A 21,377-nucleotide genomic window follows, 5' to 3' on the forward strand; every position below is an offset into this window, starting at 1 on the left:
CTAATTAGCCTTTTGCTTTATAGTAAACCTTTGCCATTGATGGACATGGCCATGTCTTGCACAACTTATATAATACCTTGCTTGCCAAAGATAGCAAACCTTTGCCATTGATGGACATGGCCATGTCTTGCAAAACTTATATAATACCTTGCTTGCCAAAGAGCTAGGATCACATGTTAATCTTCAACTTGGAAAAACACATATTAGTGATATATGGCTTGCCATATGTGGCGATACATGAGGGAGCCCATGGTTCTCTTTCCCCTTGCTTATGCATCATGGCTCACAAGAAGTAGGTGCCAAGAAGGCAAGACATAAGGATATTGATAATCACCCTCGTTTTATAGGTTCTCCATCTAGTGGATAGGAGCAACCATTCTTAGACAAGTAGCATGTAGGGGATCAAGGCATTTTTTGATTCTCTCTCTACCTCACACACACACACACACACACACACACTCTCTCTCTCTCTCTCTCTCTCTCCATCACCTAGTGGACAATCTTGGATGTCACTTTGGTTGAAAGCTTTTGACTTCGTTTGCAGATTTAGTGATTGGTGCACGTGTACATAAGTTCTAGGTAGCTGTTAAGTCAACTCGCACTATCCTTGAGGCAATTTCCTTCTGGTATCATTAGCATGCCCAAATTCAAAATTTTTAAATTGAAACTTTTGTATTGAAGTTCATAAAGCCTCAAAGCAGTTAAATGTGCATGTAAAACTTATACAACTAATTAGCCTTTTGCTTTATAGTAAACCTTTGCCATTGACGGACATGGCCATGTCTTGCACAACTTATATAATACCTTGCTTGCCAAAGAGCTAGGATCACATGCTAATCTTCAACTTAGAAAAACACATATTGGTGACATATGGCTTGCCATAGCGATACATGAAGGAGCCCATGGTTCTCTTTCCCCTTGCTTAATTATCATGGCTCACAAGAAGTAGTTTCCAAGAAGGCAAGAGAGTTGCTCACACACTCTCTCCTCCTCCCTCCCTCCCTCCCTCCCTATATCCCTCCCACCCCCTCTCTCCCCTCATTGAGCTCCTTGGAAGTTGGTGTGCATGTTATGGTATGTAATACCATGTCACCCTTGTATGGTTCGATGGTGGCAATGACGTTTATTAGACCAAGGGTGTCTCTATGGACTGCCCAAAGGTGTACCATGATTGCATATGTGATGGATATCTTTGTTTGAGTAACTCAATAATTCACAAAACATGATAGCTATTAGCCTATTAACATCAAAGTTGAGAATTGTTGGGCATAGGTAAGGATAAAAAGACTCATGAGTTATAAGGCAACAAGCTGTAATGGAAAAGGATAAACTGTAGGGCATAGATAAGGGAAAAAAGACTTGTGAGTGATAAGGCAACAAGGTGCAACAGAAAATAACAAGCAATGTGAAAGGTAGAGCTTCAGTGGAAGCACACAAGCGGAAGCAAGAGCTATGGTGAATGGAGTAAGAGAGCAAGAGAGAGATACAACGTATGTGGAAACTCCAATAGTTACAATGTGTGACTGGCCTTCCCTTATTCAATAGTCACTGAAAGAATAAAGAATAAGGTGACAATGATGGGCGCTTGCCACCCGTAGTGTGCAGGTATGCAGTCACAGTGTGTGAAGTAAATAGAGGGCGGCGTAGGCACACGCGTCTTTACTTCCACTTAAAGGCGAATGTGTCTCCAGTGAGGAGAGGACAAGAAAAAGTAACAAAGTATAAATGTGTATAAAGTACAATAGGATGAGGAATAGAGGTCACCTCATCCTATACCCATTATCATTCCAAGGAAGGCAAAACGTTTCGTTGAGAGACTTTTAGTGAGCAGATCTGCAAGATTCTCATTAGTCGAGATCTTAACAGGCTCTACGGCTTGCTCTCTACCATCTCCCCGATGAAGTGATAGCATACCTAAATGTGCTTTGTCTTTGCATAGAAGACCGGATCCTTGGCCAATTGAATAGCACTCATAGTCTATAGAATCCGAATGCAGTGTAGGAGTAACTCCTTGTAAGCCTTAGTGGTTGCAACATACTTTGCCTCAGTAGTAGATAAGGTCGTGTATTTTTGTACCCTAGACATCCAAGAAATAGCATCTATAGCAAAAGGGAAGACATATCCAGAGGTGGACTTTGTACTATCTGTATACCTTACATAGTTCGAGTCAGTGTTGTTGAGCGAAAACATGCATTACTTGCTGATTAGCCTCTTAAACAGCCCCAAAACACGCTAAAAAATGCTCTTTTAGAGTAAAACCCTAAAACGGGGAGTGGTTCGAGAGAGTTCAGTGGCAATGGTTCGAGAGAGTCTAGTGGAAACCCTAATTTTTGGGGCGTCCTTCTACATCTATAAATAGACAGGTTGCCCCCATTCAGCCTCATTCTGTCTGTGCAGGTTTCTCACTCCATGTACAGATTTCAGCCATCAGCCTCCTCCCACATGGCTATCCAGCCCTCGAGACTGCTGCCACTCCATCCGTGTTTGCTCCTATTACTGGCGCCTTCATCCATGCTGACGTCAGTTGCTGGCGACATCATCATCTGCTGCGATCTGATCATCTAGTCATCGCTAGCCACATCAGATATTGTTTAGCTTGTTGTTTACAAATATTGTTTAGCCTGCTGTTTACAGCAGACTGTGCACAGTTTCTAGCCTCCGATCAGTGGTACACTGCTGTGTTTACTAGTTTCCAGCCTCCAGATTGCTGCGTTTTGGTGACCAGCTTGCTGCCATTCACTATTCAGCACTCCTACACTCCAACTGATGGTCACAGACTTAGGATTTGTCTCCGATGGATGTCACACTCCGACATTGCTCTGCCCTTGAGCACACTATACACTCTTACATTCATTTACAGCATTCATTCACTTCAAAGTTGTGTTCTCTCTCTCCCTTCTTCTGTTTGTGTTTGAGTTTCTGTGTTTGAGTTTTGAGTTTTGCGTTCAGGGTTTGAGTTTTGTCCTCTGTGTCTGTGTCTGTCTCTTTGTGTTTCTGTCATGGTCGTACACTCTGTGTATCCTCAGTGCAAAGAGCCGGTGCTCTTGTAAAGAGTATCCTGCGGATATTGTGAGAGCTATTCTTTGTGCGAGGCACACAATACGACTCGTAATCAAATCACAATGTCCGAGACATCTTCTCTAGTTTCTATGATGTCTTATTTGGCTTCTCCATCATTGGAGGCCCTAAGACGGCAGGAGTACTATCGTAACAAGTACGGTGATGTTTACACCCCTCCTACCAGTTTTGCTACCACATTCGGACCGGTTGGTGAGGCTGGCCACCTCTCTGATCATGGAGGACATAGGGCATTCGGAACATCTGGCGATCCATCTTCATGATCTCAGCCAGGTCCAATGTCAGGTTTATACAGAATCCGGATGGCTTTGCGTATGTGAACTTCAATAGAGGGGGCTCATGAAGCAGACGGAATTTAGGTATATCTACAGCTTCTGTTTCATTTGAGCATATCACACACACTTCTCACTTTCCACACATCCCACCCTCCTCTATATTTCACCTTGATCACCTCTCATCATCTTTCTAAAACCTTGGATTACACTCCACATCTGCATCACACACCCTAGGGGTTGGATCGATCTTCCATCTCCACTCCTAGCATTGTTTCCTTCTCCAAGCCATTTTCTACCTCTTTGCACCATGGTCCTTCGTTAGGGGAAATGCCACTCTTTAACACAGTGCCTCTTATCTTTCAACAAATGAGCATATCCTTGGGTTACACCTACTCTGAGATTCCCATCTTTTGCTTCCCGTGTCCCCATCCCACCTCCTTGGGTTCCTCATGTGGCTATCATGCCCATATCTAGTCAACCCATCCCTACCTATGGATCCACCTTGCACACTATCCGCATGCTTGGCAGGCATTCTAGGGCCCATTTCCAAGTGTACTCTACTCCCCCATCCTACCCCCACTACACTTTTTCACACTATCCATCTCCGAGCACTACCACTCCTGTTGCAATGGCCAAGAATGCCTTCACGGATAAGACACGTTTTAACGGGTCAAATTTCACCACTTGGTCTAATTTCATGCAACAAGTGCTTGAGTCTCAAGGTCTTTGGGACCTCATCATTAGTCTAGAGCCTATCCCGGACCCTTGACTAGCTCACGCTGACTACATCCGTCAATGGAGAGCCCGCAATGCCACAGTCAACGTTGAGTAGATGCAGGGGTTGCTTCCTGAGTTTCACTCTCAATTGCAGCACTTCCCTCTCGCATCAGAGCGTTGGAGTCACCTTCTCGACCGCTATGCGGTTCGTGATGGTACTCAGTGGATCAATCTCGACTTTGAGCTTCAAGAGTTCTCTATTACGGAAGGGGATGATCTGAAAGTCAAGTTGATTGAATATAGGCTTGCCGAGTTTGCCACTACTGGCTCTTCAAAGCCGATTAGGTTACATTGTTCTTGAATAAGTTGCTCGAAAAGTACTTCCATTTCATTCAACACATCATCTCCCAACCTCGATTGTCAATCTTCTACGAGTTTGAGTGCCAATTCTTGCGTTACGCAAGGGTTCATGATCACGTCCACAAGAAATCGTCATCACAACCTTATTCAGAGCAGAGGGGGTTGGTTGCCTCTTCTTCGAGAGAAAAACCCACTAGTGGCAAGAACTCGCAAGATGCGAAGGCAAGCCAATCAAAGGGTAACTCCTCTTCCTCAGATGGAACCAAAGAATCTAGACCTATCTGGCAGCAACTCCCTAAGAAAAACCGGTTTTGCAATTACTACCAGAGAGCAAGCCATGTGTACGAGGAGAGTGGCTCCAAGGCTCAAGGTCTTCCACCTAAAAAGCCTCTGCAGACCGTTGCGACTGCACACTCTAGTGGGGCTACGCCTTCCGCTCCTGCTTCATCTGCTCCTTTAGCACCCGCCGTTGCTGCTGGACATGTGGCTCAAGTACAGCCTCAGTAGCCCATCTCTTTCACTACCCCTGAGAGATTGACTGATTGGTCTGCAGGTTCCGATCCCGTTGCACTTCATGCATCTATCTCACCTTTCTCCCCACCTCGTCAGGCGTTTCCTTGGTAGAGCCGTGCTACTGAATGTACGCGATAGTAGCCACCTTCTTAGACTAGCATTCTCTAGGTCCTTTTGGATATCCTAGGTTAGTCTAGCATTTCTTTTTTGCACTCTTAGAGTCAGGCCCATACGATTCATTGTCCTTAGCTTTTCCATTCTTTTGACTTTTATTGCATTTACTGACACACATACACATTCATTGCATTTATTTTGAGTTAGATTTTCGTTTTGTTATGTTTTGCTTTGGATTATCTCACCACTAACTTCTGTGTTTGCAGATTCTCATCTCTTTTACAGAGTTTTGTATTTCAGTGTAGGGCTAACTTGCAGATTGCTTTGGTCTCTACTTGGGCTAGAGACGTGGGGATGTGCACCGTTCCTTGCATAGTTTCATCATCCTAGGAGTGTTTGCTCTTTTTCTAGCATGGCGATTTTCCCTCTTGAGGCAGATTGTGCATCTCTCTCGATGCTATCTTGTTGGTGACGTCTACCTTGGTCTTCTAGCGGGGTGCTTCATCCACTTCCTCTTCTTTCATTTCTTATGGTTCTCGGCACCATCCAAAGACATCATGCTCCTTTTCCTTCTTCGGCATCTACATCCAGGTTGAGAGGGGGTTCTTACCCTTCTTGGTATTCTATAGGCTTCAGCACTTTATCTTCAACATCGGCTTTTCCCCCCCTGTTGTACCTTACCCTTTGTATTGCATGATTTCATCATCTTTGTACTAGGGTGCTTGGGCAAGTGAACAATTTTTCCATGAAGGACACTGTCCAAGTGGCACCTGCTGCATGAGCATTCTTCAGCATGTAGCTTACTTTGCATCTCATTGTGCAGAGCATCACTTGAGGGGATCCTAAGCCGTTTCCACCGGTGGCTGTTGTCACCACACCACCATCCTCCATCACATGGATACCTCATCACCTATTTTTTCTCGTCATCAACACCCTGAGTGGTTGGGTTAGCTTGTACTGTTTTGTGATGGGTTAGCTTGTACTTTTACTCAATCGGTTGTATCCCATAAAATTTACCTTTGTCCAATGCCCTGGTTTGGTAGGCCATTGGGCTGCCGACGTGCACCCTTTGTCTGATGCCCTGGCTGCTTTGGGATGGGACGCCTTGGTATCAATAAACATCACAGTGGTTGGCCTAACTTTTCGGCTCAATTTTGGACTCGAGAGGGGGTGTTGGGCTAAAACATGCATTACTTGTTGATTAGCCTCTTAAACAGCCCCAAAACACACTAAAAAATGCTCTTTTAGAGTAAAACCCTAAAACAGGGAGCGGTTCGAGAGAGTTCAGTGGAAACCCTAAAACGGGGAGCGGGTCGAGAGAGTTTAGTGAAAAGCCTAATTTTTGGGGCGTCCTTCTACATCTATAAATAGATAGGTTGCCCCCCATTTAGCCTCATTCCGTCTGTGCAGGTTTCTCACTCCACGTGTAGATTTCAGCCATTAGCCTCCTTCCACATGGCTATCCAGCCCTCGAGACTGCTGCCACTCCATCCATGTTTGCTCCTGCTGTTGTCTGCTTCATCCATGCCGACGTCAATTGCTAGCGATATCATCATCTGCTGCGATCTGATGATATACTAGTCATCGCCAGCCACATCAGACACTGTTTAGCCTACTGTTTGCAGCAGACTGTGCACAGTTTTCAGCCTCCGATCGGTGGTACACTGCTGCGTTTACCGGTTTCCAGTCTCCAGACTGCTGCGTTTTGGTGACTAGCCTGCTGCCATTCACTATTCAGCACTCCTATACTCCAACTGGTGGTCACGGACTTGGGATCCGTCTCCGGTGGACGTCACACTCCGATATTGCTCTGCCCTTGAGCACACTATACACTCTTACATTCATTTACAACATTTATTTACTTCAGAGTTGTGTTCTCTCTCTCCCTTCTTTTGTTTGTGTTCGAGTTTTGAGTTTTGCGTTTAAGGTTTGAGTTTTGAGTTTTGCGTTAAGGGTTTGAGTTTTGCCCTCTGTGTCTGTGTCTGTCTCTTTGTGTTTCTGTTGTGGTCGTACAGTCTGTGTGTCCTCAATGCAAACCCTAGCAGTTTTCTTCACAAGTGTAACCCACAAACGTAGTATCTCGACCACCATAGCAAATGCTTATATCTGCAATGCTTTTAAGGTATCTCATGATACCCTTCATGACATCCCAATGTCGCTGGCCAGGTGTAGCCATATAGGGTGCCCAACTCCCATTGCAAATGCTATGTTTAGACAAGTGGCTATCATGGCATATATCAAATTGTCTACTATAGATGCATAAGGGATCTTGGCTATCTTGGCCTTCTTCTCATTTGACTAGGGACAATTTTCTTGATTGACCTTCACATTGGTAGGTAAGGGACTACCAATAGGCATAACATCTTGCATATAGAAGTGCTCAAGGACCTTTTGTATATAGTCCTTTTGTCACAAGTAAAGGAGTCCCTTAGAGCAATCGCACGTGATATGCATGCCAAGAATACGTGAGGTTTATTCTATGTCCTTCATCTCAAAGCTCTTCTTGAGTTGACTTTTCAAGGCATCTAGTTCATTATGAGCTCTTCTAGCAATCAATATACCATCCACATAAAGTAGCAAGATAATAAGGCTACTATTACAAATCTTCTTCATATAGAGATATGGATCTATATTACTACGTGTATATCCTTGTGAATGCATGAAAGCATCAAACTTGTGGTACTATTTTCTAGGTGCCTACTTAAGGCCATAAAGGCTCTTCCCCATCTTACACACTAGGTATTTCCTACTTTTTTCTCAAAGTCCTTAGGCTATTGCATGCAAATCTTATCATGCAGGTCCCCATGTAAGAAAGTTGTCTTTACATCCATCTGATAAAGGTTCAGATCTAACTGCACAACGAAAGGGTAGTCATCTTGACCACAGAAGAGAAGACCTTATCAAAGTCAACACCATGTTCCTACTTTAAATCCTTTGTAACCAATCTGGCCTTATATGTTGACTTAGGGTGTCTAGGGGTACTCTTCAACTTGTATATCTATTTGCATGGCAAAGCATACTTTTCACAAGGCAAAGGAACCAAACCCCACATACGATTTTTTTGCAACGAGTCATAGTTTGACTGCATGGCTCACTCTCAAGAGTAACTATCACCTTTGCCCATGGCCTCATAATAGATAAGAGGCTTACTAGCATCTGTCATCATAACATAGTCCATGGAGGATGCAAACCGATCATGCTTACGTCTATCTCTAGTAAACCATCGTAAAATATGCTATGGGGCATGTGCATCCTATCCAACATTATGATCATGGGTCATTGGAATATCAGTTGCAGGCTATATAGTAATAGTAGGCTCCCCCTAAAATATCACTTTGCATATCTCAACTACCTGCTTAGGTTGCTTATGTGTCTTCTCCTCATGGAAAACAACATCATGGCTATATATGACCTTTCTAGCCTATGGATCCCATAGGTGATAGCTCATCTCACCTCCATCACTATAACCAAGAAAGATGCATTTCATTGATTTAGGATCCAGCTTATTGCGTTCGTCCTTGGGAACATGGCAAAAAGCCTCATATCCAAAGACTCGCAAATGAGCATATGACGGAGACCATATCTCCTCTATAACTTGACAACCAATAGTAGTGCATGGGATCTGTTTATCAAGTATACGGTAGTAGTAATTGCCTCAGTTAAAAAATGTTGCAATAAGCCTGCCTGGCTAAGCATACTATGGACTCTCTCTTGAATCGTTCTATTCATGTGCTTTGCAACACCATTTTGGGCTAGGCTGTAAGGGGTGGTCAAATAACGCTTAATACCCCGCTAATAGCAAAGTTGTCTAAATGCTTTAGAAACATATTTACCCCTATTATTTGACCTTAGATATTTCAGCCTATACCCAAACTGGTTCTCAACAAGAGTAAGCCAACGCCGAAAGGTAGCCAATACATCCGATTTTTGCTTCATGGGATATATCTAGATCTTATATGGATAATCATCAATGAAAGTCACAAAGTACTTCATGCCACCTAATGATTGATAGGGCATGGGATAACATATATAAGAATAAACAAGAGCCAAAGGTTCACCCATGCACATAATGCGAGACTTTTTATGAGAGATAATGTAAGACTTTTTATGAGAATTGCGTGTTTGCTTGCCATAAAGACAATGATCACATGAATCAAAACATTTGTAGTTAAGGGATGAAAGATATTGCAAATGAGAAAGCTTTTTGATTTCTTTGAAGGACATGTGCCCAAGGCGACAATGCTATAAAGATACATGTGGTATGTCAGTCATAGCCAAAACATGGTCAATAGATTGAGATACAAGCAAGGGATAGAGGTTGCCAGCTTTGACACCTCGAGCAAAGGCAAGCTTCTGATGGATAATCTTCCACGTGGAATCACCAAAAGATACATGATACCTTGCATCATCCAACTGTCCAATAAAGAGTAGGCTTTTGGTCAAATCCGAAACATGGTGTACATAATGCAAAACAAAGTGCTGCCTAAAGCAAGTTGCAATCTAACATCACCAATGCCAATAATCTCCAATGCCAAGTCATTTCGTAGTCTCATAGAACTTGTCATGCTGCGATAGGAATGAAACCAATCTTAATGCTGGGTAACATGATAAGAGGCCCTTGAATCAAGTAGTTAACACTGAGAAAAATTGGACGAGGTATCAACCAACTGAGTAGCATCAAGAGAAGGAACACTGTTACGATCATCAGTCTTATTTTGCACTTTGCCCTTGCTTTTATCCTTACACTTATCATCATGCATCTTATGGCACTGTGGCTGAATATGACCCTGCTTCCCACAATAATGACACATAAGAGAGGCCTTACAACCATGGGACTTATTGGAAGACTACTCGAGAGATCGAGACTTTTGCGAGTCTCTACCATGATAGTCATTACCGCTCTTATCATCATGTTTGCCCCTAACAATCAATGCATGAGTAGTACAAGCTACATCTACATTATTTTTGTTTATCTTCTCTATGAGGCACCCTCAACATACTAGAGTTTCAAACCATCCTTAGGCATATTAGTACACATGGTAGTACGAAAAGTGTCCCATGACTGAGGAAGTGTCACAAGCAAGAACAAGGGAGGAAGATTATCCTTAAACTTAATGCCTTGTGAAATCAACCGGTTGAAAAACAAATGAAACTCTTTCAAATGTGTAGATACACTAGTCCCTTCCTTCGTGTGAAGGTCCATGAGTTATTTCAATCAATACATCTATGAAGCAAGACTTTGCTTGTCATAAAGATTATATATTTTCTCTCATAACTGCCAAGCATTATCCTCAGGTGTCACAACATTGAAATCAACCTATTTTGGCAATGATAATATAATAGTGGATGCACATAGCTTATCCAACTCATCCCAAGTATCTTGATTAATGCCTTCGGGCTTTATACTCTTGGTTTTCAAAAGCCTAACCTGTTTCTTTTAAACTAGTACATGTCATATCCGCATCTTCTAATAGATGAAGTTTGTGCCATTAAGCTTTTCAATATTAAAAATAGTACTATTATTCGGTGAATTAGTCATAATGATAGTGTACCAATGTAAAATCCAAGAGAATAGGCTGCTGTAAATGATTGCAAATCAGTCCCTAAAACTTAGCTAAAACAAAGGTAAAAAAAGAGGGAATGCCAAAATATAGAGCTGTCCACCAGCTTCAAGCAATAGACTGCCAAAGTACATTGTTTGCTCTCTAAGATCATACTTAAAACTGTAATTACAGCAATGCTGAAATAAAACAATAGTATATGTCAGTCCAACTATGGGCAAATAGCCAAGAAAGCAAGCTCCCACTACCAGGGATATCCGAGTAGCAATTGGGATACAAAGAATGCAACTAGCAGTGACTAAGCATAGACCATCGGTACCGAGACTAGTGCGAACTCAAATTGTCAGTAACCATACATCCCATAAGCATATACATCACTGACAAACTACTGACAAAGTTAAGTACTAGTGTCCAAACTAAACAAGATGAAATCAGCCCACGAGCAAAGGTAATTGCGTCCAATGGCATACAAGAGAGCATATAGATGAACCAATAGTCCCATTGTCTCAAAGAACCAAACTCTATCAAGTTAGTACAAGCATCTTCCACTGGAAGCGAATCTGGAATGCAAAGTGAGCAAGTAAATGTAAGAAGCTGGGAAGAATAAGGATTTAGTGTAAAAATAATATTGTTGTTATGCCATGTCACACTGACATTGGTATAAAAGGAGAGGACATGTAAATTTTCATATCTTTTTGATACATTAATACAATTACTGTCCTTCTCCTCTCCCATCTTGTTCACAACTTCTATGGCTTCTTTCTCTTTCCTGTCTTTCTCTCTCCAATTCTAGTATTTCTCTCTCCTCCTCACTCTTTCTCTCACTAATGCACTCTTTCTCTCTCTTTTGCAGTCTTCTCTCTCCTCTTTCTCTCTCTCTAGTCCACTCTCTGACAAGTGGTATCAGAGCATTGGTCTTTGATCCATTTTTCCTTCTATTTTCAATCCTATTTTCCTCTATCAAAATCAATTTCAAACAAGATTTTGACAAGATAGTGACTGGTGGAGTGTTGCAGACCATCTACAGCTAGTAAGAGACTACATTTGGAGATCTCCAAGGTCAGATATGACGGAGGATGGCTAAAGTAGCAGGTCGTTATCAAATTTCATGCAAAACTGGAGGTAACTAGGGTAAAGGAGTGTTAACGGGGCTTAGTTTGGGGTTAAACTCTAGTTATTTTTCAAAAGGGAGCTTCTTTTCTCTCTAGTTCTCTGAAAAGAGGGAGTCCTCTTTCCCCTTTCTTGGATTTTCCTGCAGGTTTCATGGAAGTCTGCCAGCAAGATGTGCTCATCTCTCTCAAATCCCTGATCTTCTTGGCCAAGCACCATCTGAAATAGTTTCCTTGCTTCAATACCTACAGGTTGATTACCTATTTGGTCAAGTTTGACTCAGCAATGTAGCTAGGAACAGCCCCGAAAATTGCGGCGCAATTTTCGGGCTAATCCCAACCTGTTTCCTGCATCAGATGCTTCATCCCCAACCTCTGGCACTCTCTCTGATCATTGGCAAGTGTAAATCATCAATGATCCTTGAAGATTGAACTCTACTCATGAACTTTCAGTCCCCCTGTAAACCCTAGATGAACAGTCCATGGCAGCCATGAAAGCTTTAGTCCAAGCTTCTATTTCTCATGACTTTCTTAAAGATTATTTATCAATCTAGCCCGTAGGATCAAGGCAGTAAGGATTCTTCAACAAATTGCAAAGATTTCAGCTTGTGGAGAACATTGGAGCTCATATTGAAGGCTTATTTTGGGGCTTTTCTTCAAGAGGCTTGAATCTTTGGTATTTAAGTGTTCAAGCAAGCCCAGGACATTGATTCTTCACAGGATGAGCATATTAAAGCTCATATGGATTGATTTAGTGGATATTTCAAGCTTCATGGTGGACTTATGGTGGATATTGAAGAATTCTTCCATTAATGGGATTGGAGTTGACATTTATCATCCTCTTCAAGCTTAATTAAGGCATTTCTCTTGCTTAATCTCTAAAATCTCTCAATAATCCACTTGTTAATGCTTTTCCACTTGTTGATGAGAGATTATTGATCAATTAATTCTCTGAATTGATCAATAGATTAGAGACTAGTATTATTTCCGTTAATCTCAACCTATTCCATTGAATTTCAGTATTGATTCAATCATAACCTCATCATAGGTATCATTTGCCAAGTTTGATGCATAACCTTGACTTGTTTGGTTGAATTCTTTTGCCCAAGCTGAAATATTGTAAAAGGATAAATACTAAAGCAATCGGTGAGTCACTGAATTGCATTAGTAAGACCCTTTCCTTATCCAAATTTTCTAGATTTCATTCAAATGCATCTCATGAAAGGCGCTGAATGAATATTTTAGCAATGCATTTCATACTAGTTGATTAGAATAGAATGCCATTGCCATGTTGATATATCCACCGAGGAAAAAGGTGGATGTCTGGGGAGATAGTGGGACAAAAGAGAGGTGATCCTCCCTTACTATTAAAGATCCCGCAGGGGTGTAACCAACCAATCCGGGGGGAACTTTGCCCACCTCCCGGTGATTCGGAGCCCGTGTAGGAAGCCTGTCATGCCATTTTATCCCTCACATAGGTACATCGAGTGGAGAATTGAATATTGAAGAGTTTCCAAAGGCTCAAGTACCTTCAGGATCAAAACAGGGTAAAATAGGGATTTTACAGGGCACTACAAGGCATTTACAGGTTGTTATAGGTACACCCTTCATTACTGAAGTATAGGTACAGGTACTACAGGGAACCCACGGGTCCTACTCAGCCTTCTACTGGGTTTGGTAACCATTTGGGGTTACTATTTCACCTTACAGGGTCAAAACAGGGCATTCACAGGTCAAAACAGGATGCAGACCTGGACAGTTCAGACTCAGAGATTGAGTTGCAGAATTTTCTGTCTTAAATCTGTTATAGCGTGCTATAGGTCATCTCTACGAGGGCATTCTTGGCTTCGATTTGAACTAAAAAGTATTGAAATCAGAGCTCCCTAGCCAAAGTTATAGCCATTTTTCTGACAGGGGGTACTGCAGGACTACACTATTGTGGCAGGGCACAAGGGTAAAAATAAGGTCCAGGATGATTATGCTTAGCAAATTAGAGATTTCATGTTGGATAATGTACCTCAAGAGAGCTTTGAAGAGCCTCAACAAGAAGGGAAAATCAGTATACTCAATGATACCTTGTGCATACATGAACAAAGGCATAGAGAATGTCATGAGGCCCTACTATCAAGAATGGAGCAAATGGTTTTGTCTACTAATCAAACGAAGTCTTCCATTGAGAAGTTAGTAGATTCAAGGACTCAAACAAAGGCTTCTATTGACAAGTTAGTGGAATCCAATGCTCAAATTATGGCTCAATTCTCCCAATGGATGCAGGTGTGAATGGGATCTAAAGAAGCCAAGGAGAAAGCCTATTCAAACAGTGAGCCTTCGGTCCCACTTTAGCCATCTAACCAAAATGGTCATGGTCATGGAATTATTGGACGAAGAGGCATTCCAAATAGCCAATATGAAGTAGGTGAGACTTCACGAAGGTATGATGACTATTTGGACAGTTTGAATGGAGCAAACTCTCAAGCTTTTGGGCAGAATACTCAACTTCCTAGGGGTCCTCTACCAACGGGAAAATTGCATAGTGGTTCTCAGCCATCTATTGGGAGATTTCCATCTTAATTTGGGGGTTTAATGCATGGCACTCATAATTAGCCTATTTTGGGACAACAACCATTCCATGAAAGAGAGCTGAAGAACAAGATCATTTTAGCCAAGTTTAATGGTTAGTCACCTTCACTATCTGATTTAGAGGAGTGGACCTCTAAGATGGAATCTTACTTTGACATATTCCCCAAAATTGATGACATGAAAATTCATTTTGCTTCTTTGCATTTGGAGGGATTTGCCCATACTTGGTAGAGGTATATAAAAAGAAAAAACATACTTGTAGAGAATTGGGAAGCTTTCAAGGCACTTATGGCTGAAGTATTTGTCTCCCCTCTTGAAAAAGGGAAATTGGCACGGAGATGGTATGGTCTGAAACAAAGAGGCCTAAGTGTAAGAGAGTACACTAACCAATTTCTCAACCTAACCATGTATGTAGAAAGCATCAGTGATGAGGCTAAGCTCCTCAAGTACATGTATGGTTTAGAGCCATCTTTATCAGTTGATGTCATGGCACAAAACCCTACTTCTCTCTTTAAGGCTATTGAGCTTGCAGAGCACTATGGAAGGAAATATAGAAGAGAATCTTCATTTCAGCCTGGTTTTGGACAGCCAAGGAATGTTTTTAAACAGGGGCAAGTTGGTAACGTTTAGGGCAGCAATCATGTGCCAAATGGAAGCTTAAGGGTACCAACTTATCCACCGTTCCATGCTTCTAGACCTCAAAGTAATTTCAGGACAGCAAACAGTCCTAGAGCTGACTTGAACAAGGGGATAGCAAGCCTAAATCCATTTCAGCCAACACAAATCCTAAGTCTATTCCTATGGATCTCTATAAAGAAACAAAGGAGAAAGGGTTATGTTTCAAGTGTGGGAAAAGTATACACCTGATCATGCCACAAAGTGTGTATACAAAAATGTCAAACTCTTTGAGGATCTGGAAGATGAGATGGATGAAACAAATGCAATTGCACTTAATGCTGAAAATGAAGATCTTGAGGAAAAAGTTGGGCAAGAGTATTTCTATGATCCAGCCGACTCTTTTTCTTTTGATCCAGGTGTTGAGAAACCCTTCACCCTTCACCCGTAGTTTGCGTGTTTGCGTTTCTGCATTTTGCGTTTAGGGTTTGCAACCCCAAAAAGGGGCGCCATCCTAGACTGACTATGCCTATTTATAGGCCACTCTCTCATTCATTCCTTACGGCTGATTCATTCAGTCCGTCACCTCTTCTCTCCAGCCTCTCCACTACCCTCACACCCCTTTAGGAGAACATTGCGGTTCGTGGTTCGTGGTTGTCTTCATCATCTTCCTTGTGCTACGACACCCTTGTTCCCTTGTATCACATTCACTCCATGACTCAGATCTGCATCATTCCATTCATCAGAGTTTCTTCTCTTTTCTCTTCTCCATGTTTGCCGAGTTCACTCCGTGTTCCTCCCCACCAACCCTACTGTCTTGTTGGTACGTCATCTTTTGACATGGTATCAGTGTTGGATCTGCTTACCTAGGAGCGAAGATCCTCCACTCGAGTGAAGGCAAAGACTGGTGGCGGGTTTGGCATCCACTTCTCTTCTTCTTCCGCTGCATCAAAATCTCGTTTTTGCAGATTTCAGGTGTTTCAACTTGCTACCCACACCCTGTTTGCGGAGGACATCTCAATTGAAGCTGTCCATTGCTGTCTCTATCAGTTAGCATCTAATTTCTAGCCCTCTTCATGCAGTTTGGAGTTGATTCTAGCGAGGCAACTGTTGTTCCTGTGCAGACCTGCTGCTATACAGCCTTCCACGTCATCACAGTCCTGCTGTCAGTGTTTTTAGTTTTTCTCTCTCCTGCAAGCTGTCCTGTCTGCGTTTTTAGTCTTTCTCTCTCCTGTAGGCTGTCTTGCCTACGTTTTCAGTATTTCTCTCTTCTACAGGCTGTTCTCTCTGCGTTTTTAGTCTTTCTCTCTCTTACAGGTTGTCTTGGTTGTCTTGCCTACGTTTTTAGTCTTTCTCTCACCTGCTGCTTGCGTTTTTAGTCTTTCTCTCTCCTCACCTGCGTTTTTTTACTAGTTACAACCTCTTACTGCTGGTCACATCCTCCTCCCACTCGTTGTTCACTTCCAACCCTTCCATTGCCCTCCTACCCCTTGAGGCGAACATTGCGGTTCGTGCTTTACACTACCCTCATACCCCTTGAGACGGACATTGTGGTTCGTGGTTCATGGTTCATGGTGGCTGACCTCTTCCTTCTTTAGCAAGGCACACTGGTATCCATGGCTTCTTTACCAACAGATGTCCAGACTACTAGTAGCTCCTACTGTGGCATCACCGGACACACCACTAATGCTGCTTGCCGACTTCGACCTTTGCTTTCCACCCCCCCAGAATATATGGATCTTCCACTAGGCACTCCTTATGCCACCTCTTCTTTCTGGGCCACAGAGATCATTCTGCATCAGCTATCAGAGTACTATGCTCAAGGCAATAAGACGCATCCAATACGCACTAAGTCCTTTTGAGTACATGGAGCTACGACCTCCTGGAGATCGTCGCAATGCCAACGGCAGTCTTCTCCCACTTATTTTTAGGTACAGTGGCTTCCACGACCTACAGATTTGCAGTTCACTCCATCGAGAGACAGTGATTGTTTGATACCATCTCCTCCTTAGTCTGCTACTTCGAGAGACAATGGCTGCTCGACTCCTTCCTCTTCTTCGGCTACCCAATCTGCTCCACTGAGAGACATGGACTGTTGTCCACCTCTTGCTCATTCTGAGCCTCACCCTTCCCCACCCTCGACTACTCAGGTTTAAGAGGCTACCTCTAGGAGCTCTTCGGCACCCCAAATACCTTCTTCGGGACCGGTGGCAATTCCTTCGTCATCAGACATTTCAGAGTCCGTGATCCATGAGTTTTTGGATTCCCTATCTACTTCAGAGGGGGATTCAGAGGGGGATGTTATTTCTTTGCCCTCAGAGAGGGCATCTACTTCTTCTTCGACTTCAGCGGGAGCCCCTCCACCTCCCACCTCAGAGAGGGAACCTACTCCACATGAAGTTCTTCACCTCATATTTGTACTAGGGCACTTGGGCAAGTGAACAATTTCCCTACGAGGGACACTGTCTAAGTGGCACCTGCCGCATGAGCATTCTTCAGCATGTAGCATTGCATCTTCATCTCACTCTTCTCTTGTTCCTCTTTTTGGGCCTGAGAGGGGTGTTGAGAAACCCTTCATCCTTCACCCCCAGTTTGTCTACTTGAGCAAGTAGCTCTTCTTGAGGAATATAGGGATTTGTTTGAGATCCCTACTTCATTGCCTCCCAAGAGAGCAGTAGATCATCCTATTGATTTGGAGCCCAACTCAAAGACAATCAATAAGCCACCTTATAGATTAGCTAAGTGTGAACGAGAGGAAGTAGCCAAGCAAATCAAGGAACTTCTTGAGATGGGATTCATTGAACCAAGTTCTTCACCTTATGCATCTCCAGCTCTGTTAGACAAAAAGAAATATGGATCTTTCAAAATGTGCATTGGCTATAGGGATCTTAATAAGATCATAGTGAAGAACAGGTATCCGATACCAAGGATTGATGATTTGCTTGATGAGCTCAAGGGGGCTTGATTCTTTATGAAGATTGATTTGAGATTAGGATATCATCAGATTCGCATGCGAGAGGGTGATGAAGTCAAGACTGCTTTCAGGACTGATCGAGGGCTCTATCATTTCTTAGTGATGCCATTTGGGCTTACAAATGCTCCAGCTACCTTCTAGAGCCTGATAAATAAGATTTTACAGCCTTTTCTCTTTCAGTTTGTCTTGATGTTCTTTGATGACATTCTGATCTACAGTAAGACTTTACAGGATCACTTGGCACATATGAGGAGAGTTTTTGATGTATTGAGACATCACAGGCTTTTTGCTAAGGAGAAGAAATGTTCTTTCATGCAGACTGAAGTGAAATACTTGGGACATACTGTCAGTGAAAAAGGGATACAGGCTGATCCCAAGAAGGTGCAATGTATAAAAGATTGGCTAATACCCACTACTGCTACCTCTCTAAGAGGATTCCTCGGTCTATCTTTATTCTATCGCTGATTCATCAAGCATTATGCGGCTATTCCAGCTCCTTTGACAAACAAGTTGAAGAAGGCGGCTTTCTTTTGGGATGCTTTTGCAGATAGTAGCTTCAATCAGTTAAAGGGACTCCTTACCTATGCTTCTATCTTAGTATGCCCGGACTTCTCCAAAGAATTTACCATACAGTGTGATGCTAGTACCGTGGCATTGGGGCTGTTTTGTTATAGGAGCATGAAGTGATTGCCTTTGAGAGCCGTAAGCTTACAAATTAAAAAATGGCCATGAATGTTTATGACCAGGAGATGTTGGCTATCTTGCATGCAATTAAGAAATGGCACCATTACTTGTATGGCAGCCGATTCAGAGTCCAGAGTGATTTCCTTACTCAGTCCAATCTTACTCCTAAGCAGCGTTGGTGGATAGCTATACTATAGAATTATGATTTTGACATCACTCATACAAGGGGCAAAGACATTATAGTGGCTAATTCTCTTTCTTGTATGTGGGTTTGCAAAGTTTCAACAGTGATTGAACTACATAGTGATTGGATTGAAGAACTACAAGAGGCTTATCTTTTGGATGAGGAATTCAGCTATATTTTTCAAAAATTACAGCAAGGTCTTATGGAAGAAAGCTCGCATTATCAGTTTAAAAATGGCCTTATTTGGTTGAAAGGCAAGATTATCATTCCTTCTACCTCTTTTTTACATGGAAAATTATGGAGGAACTCTATTCTTCGCCTTTAGCTGGACATTTGGGAGTTTTCAAGACCTATGACAGGATTAACAAAAGTTTCTATTGGAAAGGACTGTGGAAAGATGTCAAGGACTTTGTCATGAAGTGTATGCCTTGTTAGCAGAATAAGGATAGCACCTATAAGCCAGGAGGTTTGTTACAACCATTACCTATTCCTACAGGTAAATGGACTCACATTACTATGGATTTCATTACTGGTTTGCCTACTACCAAGAAGGGATGGAATAGTATATATGTGGTGGTAGATAGACCCACCAAGGCAGTCCATTTCATTTCAACCAAGATCCAGTTTACTGCCTCTCAAGTGGCCAGTCAGTTTATGGAGCAGATTTTTAGACTACATGGATTACCGCAGGTGATTGTTGATGATAGAGACTCAAAGTTTATGAATAACTTTTGGCAGGCGGTATTTACATCTATGGACACTAAATTGGCTCCATCTACGGCCTATCATCCACAAACTGATGGACAAATAGAAAGAGTTAATAAATGGTTGGAGACTTATCTTCACCATTTCTGCTATGACGTTCAAAATTCATGGGATTCTTGGTTACACTTGGCTGAGTTTGCTTACAACAACTCTACCCATGCTAATATTGGAGTTTTGCCCTTTGAGGCTATGTATGGCTACAAGGTGCTCTTACCCACAGTTATCTTTAATGAAAGGATCAACCCTCATGGGAAGGAAGAGTTGGAAAGAATGCAAATCCTTCTTCAGCAATGTAAGATGAATCTTAGGAAAGCTCAAGACCAAATGAAGATGTATGCTGATGAGAAGAGGCGGCCTTTAGAGTTCCAAGAAGAAGAGTTGGTCTTACCGAGGGTGCCCAAGTCTAGGTACTCTACATTAAAAGATGGATCTAGTAATAAGCTTGCTCATAGATTTTATGGCCCCTACCGGATCCTAAAGCGCATTGGAGACTTGGCATACAGATTAGAGCTCCCTTCTTCCACAAAGATTCACAATGTCTTTCATGTTAGTCAACTCAAGCCTTTCTATGGTAATCCAGTTGATGTAATTGATGAGTTGCCACCTATTGATGAAGAAAGTCTTATTCAGTATATCCCAGAGGCTATTATAGATTAGCGTGAGAACAAGCTTCGATCTCGTTCTATCATAGAATATTTGATCAAATGGAGAGGTTTTACACCTGAGGAAGCTTCTTGGAGGCCTAATTTTATATTGGATGAGTTTCCTTTCTTTAGGGATACATTAGTAGTTGAAGCCTATTGATTATGGAGCTAGTTTTGGTGCAGATAGGATTAGGACAACACGCTGTTTTAGAACAGTTTTTATTGTGCCTAATTTTCAGAATTAAGCTATCTACATGGGCTTAAAGCACTCTTCAAGAGCTATGTTTTAATATATGGCACGCCCCATTTGGACACTTCTACTAGAAATTATGGCAGATTTGGTCCAGCAGGGTCTGTTTACACAGCAAGCTGTCTACTTCATTGAGATTATCTGTTGAAGATTTTATAGCTCCATATACTTTTGAAGTATTCCAAATCATGTATATAGCTGAGGCCTAGTCTTGTTCTTCCATTATCATCATGAGCGACAACATCAACATCAACATCATTCAAAACATGTGACCTCGCAGCACTTGAATTTCTGCTTACACTCATGGTTGAAGTCTCCTCATTTGGCTCTTGTAGTTCTTGGAAAGTGATCAACCTTTGATCATCCTTCTCTTTATTGATTATCTCTAATGTGACCTTCATTTTCTTACATCCTCTAGCCTCTATCTTGAAAACAAGTCTCAATTTTGTATAGATATACACTAATGTCTCTGTGTGAGAGGGCTTTTGTTCCTTCGTTTAGTATGGATAAGGGAAAGAGTACTCCAATTCCTGTCATAAGGAGATGCACAACTTCGTTGAGAGAGAATCTTAATTGCAAGCTACTACAATTTAGGAGTACTAGCAGCAAATGTTTCCCACCATTTCACTTTTCATGTTTGGCAATGGCTTGAGCAAATGACTTCCCCCCCCGGCGAATCTATACACAACAAGTGCATCAATCAAGACCTCTTACAGCTCAATATCATTCTTTGTATATTACTCTAAAAGTGTTATCCACCCATTGTTAACCTTTGTGTCACTTTGTTAACCCCTTTCCACTTCATAGAGGATGCACAACAAAGGCTGCTACTTGCAAAGTGAATGCAACACGTCCCAACGATCCAAAGAAAGACTCTTCACTTCATTTAGCTTAGTTGCGTCAACATCATCAAGGGACCAGAGTTTCTCTACTATCCAATTAGTGAACTCATAA

General features: G+C 42.2%; 1 protein-coding gene across 2 annotated transcripts in view; it reads left to right on the forward strand.

The window, feature by feature from the left end:
- LOC148016043 (uncharacterized) overlaps positions 1 to 21,377 on the forward strand; it is a 99,333-nt gene that overhangs the window by 61,412 nt on the left and 16,544 nt on the right. The gene's annotated exons all lie outside the window — the stretch shown is intronic.

Source organism: Lygodium microphyllum, chromosome 23, assembly GCF_053477565.2.
Source record: "Lygodium microphyllum isolate KBCC chromosome 23, Lygodium_microphyllum_v1.1.10, whole genome shotgun sequence".
Classification (NCBI taxonomy): Eukaryota; Viridiplantae; Streptophyta; class Polypodiopsida; order Schizaeales; family Lygodiaceae; genus Lygodium; species Lygodium microphyllum.